The following is a 5,146-nucleotide window of genomic DNA, read 5'->3' on the forward strand; positions in this document are numbered from 1 at the left end:
TTCAATGTGGTGAACTGAGAACAGCCACACCCACACCCTGTCTGCCAGGAAGTGGCAGACAGCCCACTAACATCAGATCTTCCGGCACTGGGGAAACTGTCAACACTGAGCTGCAGGAAAGTATTCTGATAAGAGTGTTTTTTGTCTCCTCTGCAATTTTATCAAAAGATGACTCATGATCTAAAAGCCCAATCCAGCATCACTCGGTTCCAGCCGGACCCAGACCACCAGGTCCCAGGCCTGTACCCCATACCTCAGAAGCACCTGAATAGACCACCCCTAGTCTAGCACCCTAAGCCACGTGTCTAGTCCCCATTAGCTAGGAGTCTGCTATCCCTAACCTACTAATCCTCAACTTACTCCGCTTTGGCCAGCCCCAGTATCACTTTGCCTCAGCCAGCCCCATCATTACCAGTCCCTGTCCAACCCCAGCATTACTATTCCCCAGCCAGTTTTAGCATCCCTAGGCCCCAGTCTGTCCCAGCGCCACTAGGCCGCAGTCCGTCCCATTGTCACTAGGTCCCAACCATTTAGCAATGTTGTGTCATGTTGTATTGCCTAGTGTTTGCACACTGTATCGTGATTGTGTACTGTACCTCTCCCATCTATGATTGTTTCATTATTGTAGTACTGCTGGACCTTTTCTAGGAGTGTCCCATTACTGCTGAGTGGTATACCTTTTATTAGTGATTTGTGTGCGTAGAGTAGCCATCAGGGTTGGTGCACAAGTGTTGTTGCAATTAGGGCAGGGCAGATTAGGTAGAGAGGCTGTACTCTGTTTGTAGGTAGTGGATGACAGACGTGGGCAATGGAAGACCCCAGTGAATGAGACAACCCACCTGGAGTTAGCCGGGACCAAAGGATTCACTGTTGTGGACCAGCATTTTTGTAAGTATAGCATGATAAGGGGCGTTTCCAGTGGTGCGCTCACCCTGTGGAACTGTCCTCCCTGGATTTTCTCCCATACAGCAAAATCAGTGCCTGGCTTATGAGACAAGGGCTTCCCTCCCCTGTTACCTTTGGGTATTCGGACAGCCCCCTCTCCTGTCTTGGCGCAGATGCAGTCAAAGAGAGGGAAGACACTCCCAAGGACGACCAGATACCTGCGTGGTGTGTCAATTCCCAGCTGTGGGTAAAGTAGGCGCCTCTAGTTCAGCGGGCAATAACCACTGTTCTTGGTCACTAAGAAAACTTTTATTGAATTGTAAGTCACAAACTTACAAATATGATATTGTAAAAAATGCTACTAAAATAAATGTGATTAACTGTGCCAATTACAGTGGCATGCACGTACTGAACAATTTAATTATCTTTGTACATTCTAAGAGCAAACTTAGGGGTTCTATACATTGCGCCAATGTCAGGTCACTGACGTTTTCTGATTCTTCAGTCACGAGTACTCCCGCAACAGTATGAGGGCAGCCCCCAATGACATCAGATCCTGTTCCCTGGTGGTGACCACTGGCTCAGAGGTACTTGGAAGTAAATAAGAGGCTTATGGGACAAGGACTAATACAATAGCTCTCTATAAGACATGGTAGAAACTTCAAGCACAACTAGTAACACCTTTATAGAGACTAGATAAAGTGCTCTAAGCTGACCATAAATTCCTTTTTAATATTTTCATTCTTAAAATACAATAAATATAGTAAAATATTAGACAACAACTGACAGTTATAATTACGCATTGAGAATGTTGTCTCTCTCCATGTTTATCAGAAACATTAATGGGAGCTTTGATTTGTGTTAGTGTTTGATGAAATATAAGTTATAGACTCCAATAACCCACTTACCCAAATGTATATATACATACTATTATGAGTATTATTATATAAACTGTATTTTTCTTATGACAAACCTATTACTTAATTATAAGCAGCATATTGTAACATAGGAGAACTAAATTTTTATAATTTATCACAAGATAGTGTAGAGAATTCCATATAATGTCCGCAATAAATATGTTGCAATGTACTCTTGCAGCTCCATTAATAATGACTGTAATAATTATTATTTACATTCAATCATGTGTAAGCGATAAATTTAAAATGTAATACCTAGTTAATGTATTGAGAATTGATATTAATGTTAGTATAGGCTTTGTATGAATAATGAGATTATTAGATCAATTACAGATTGGATTTTACTTCTCAGTTACACGGGGCATAAACAGGAAACCCATTATTTGTTTAGATACAAAACATGCCCTTTAGTATTGGATAACATCTAATCTCACTTACTCATGCAAATTAGAGAACAAATCTAGGGCCTGATTCATTAAGAATCTTAACTTGAGAAACTTCTTATTTCAGTCTCCTGGACAAAACCATGTTACAATGCAAGGTGTGTAAATTAGTATTCTGTTTTGCACATAAGTTAAATACTGACTGTTTTTTCATGTAGCACACAAATAATTGATAGCTTATTTGTACACTGAAATGTAAAGTTGATATTTGTGTGCTACATGAAAAAACAGGCAGAATACTAATTTGCACATAGATTCATATATCAGAATATCTGTATTACTTATTCCTCACAGTTTATATAAAGAAATGTGCTGAACATTTTGCTGAACATTATATTTAATCACTAGAGAAGTTTGATGTGTGTCCAGGGACAGAGACTCTTATCTCACAGTCACCATCATACAGAACCTTCATTTATACTTTAACCATCTGTCACCTCACAGACATTCTCCATCTTGTGGTTGGCCTTCATATTGCCTAGCAATGTTCACTTCCACAAACACAACTGATCGTTCATATAGAAAGGAAAATAGTAATTGTATTATCAGATAAGCTGTTATGCAGAACTGTAAAAAAATGTTTAAATCCACTGTGCATTCTCAATAAACTGTTGCCAAAACACTAAAAAACAGTAAATATTTAGTTCAAACTTCTATTAAATGTGTTTAATTTATTGCAAAATAGAGTTAAATTACTAATGAATAACCCAAGAAACAGAAAAAAAAGTGTAGAAATCAAACTCACCTCAAATAGCAGAGTTTTACTTACCCGTGATCATCCGCAAAGTTATGTAAATTAAAAATTAGGGACAACTCCTCACATGCACAACCTGTACAGAATAGGACTGAACTGTATAATGGGGAATAAATGTTTAGCTTGATATGTACTTCACAGTAATTTGTATATAAATGGGGTAGTATAGTTGTCTTAACAAATCTGTATCTATACCGTGTTGGGTTATTGAATCCATTGATACAGTCAGTTGTGATAAATGCATTAGTTAACGTTATGCTATTATCTATGCAAGGGTTAAAGATTTACTTTGACAGAAAAATCCAGTGACGCAGAGTTCTAGTAGAATAAAAGTGTTACTTGTATTGTGAACATAATTTTTTTGTCAAATGAGAACAGTTTTAAATTGACATTGAAATTAAGACATTGTTACGGTATCTGTGAATATCAAGGGCCCTACTCCTGAATAAAGTGAAGATGGAAGACACTTTATTTTTGTGGATAAGCCTTCTTACTTCTCTTATGGTAAGAGAATCCAAAGAATCGAATCTGTGAAGAGAATCGCCTTGGCTTGGTAAGGTGCAAATTCAACTCCTTCCACCGCACAGCATTTAACAAGGTATTACAAGTTGGTTTGTGGCGTCAAAAACAGGATTTTCTTAACACCAGAGTTAACTACATGCACAAGGGAGTATCAAATGAACACCAGGGGGTAAATGTATGAAAGTCCGATTTCTGCAAGTCGCCGGAAATCGGCGACTTTGCAGTGAAAATTTAAAGTGGCGATGGCTTGTAAAGGAAAGTTTGCCTTTACAAGCCATCGCCGCTTTAAATTTTACCTCGGAGAAGGACGTTTTATCTGATATTGCGTTGAAAACAGACAAAAGGATGGGCGACAGTCTATTTTTAAAGGTTTTATAGTATGAGACCAAGAACCCATCCGGGCCCCGGCGCTTCCCCAATGACGATGATTTAATAACATCATCTAGTTCCTCACTAGAAAAGGGCTGTTCCAGCATCTCAGAAATTTTAGGGAAGTTTAATGCTTTCAAGTATTCCTTGATGACGCTGGTATGTCCAGCTGCCAATGAAAGCTAAGCTTGTTCAATTGTCTAGGCAAGGGGTCAGGGAACTTTGTTATCTTTTTCCCCCGAAATATATTTAGATACGCCGACGTTACCCCCTTGATTTGAAAGGAAGGAAATCATATATTATTAATTATTGGAATTCCATACTTATGTTCCCCCTTCTCTTACTTCCCTCACCTTATGTGCCTCCATAGTTTTGTTCCCCGTTCTCTTACTTTTCTCACCTTATGTGCCTCCATAGTTTTGTTTCCCCCTCTCTTATTTTTCTCACCCTATGTGCCTCCATAGTTTTGTTCTATGTCTCTTATTTCCCTCACCCTATATGCCTCTGTTATTTTACTTACTTTTCTATTGACTTTTTCTCTTCTTTTTTCTTCCTCTCTGTTCTTCTTGTCTTGTTTTCGTCTGCCGCTGCTCCTCTCTGCTCCTCACTGAAAATGACGTTGGGCCGCCCTACATTCAGTGGGAGAGAGGAGGAGAGGAGACTGCTGGGAGACACCGCGCGATCATATGATTGAAAAAAAAATCACATGACCACCGGCGGTGTGTCTAAGCAGCATTACCCCCAGGAAATAAATTTTTACCCCATTTGGAGTAATTTACCCCGGTTCCGCAACTACTGGTCTAGGAGTTTGTTTAAAGCTGCACGAGGCACTTCAAGTTCTACACAAGTGTCTGGGGATAGGGAACCTTTGTGTCTGATTTCTAGAGTTTTGACCTGGGAAAGGAGAGACTCCTTATGACTTTACTTTTGTTTTTTTAAGGAACAATCCTAACTGTATACACTTCCCTCTAATAATGCACTTGTGGGCCTCCCAAAGTGTGATTTTAGAAGTCTCACCATTGTCGTATAAAGCAACATAGTCATCCAGAGCTTCTTCAAGCTGGGATTTACAATATCAGTCCTGAATGAATTGATCATTAAGGCGCCATGTCTACTGTCTGAGAGGGGGTTTGGCCAAAGCCAAAGTTAGATGTACAGGAGCATGGTCAGATCCCACTATTTGTCCAATTTGAGAGTCTAAGAGGAAATAGTCTCAATAAAGAAATAGTAAATACTGGAGTAGCAAGAGAGTAGGA

This window comes from Mixophyes fleayi, chromosome 1 (assembly GCF_038048845.1).
Source record: "Mixophyes fleayi isolate aMixFle1 chromosome 1, aMixFle1.hap1, whole genome shotgun sequence".
NCBI classification, from domain to species: Eukaryota; Metazoa; Chordata; class Amphibia; order Anura; family Limnodynastidae; genus Mixophyes; species Mixophyes fleayi.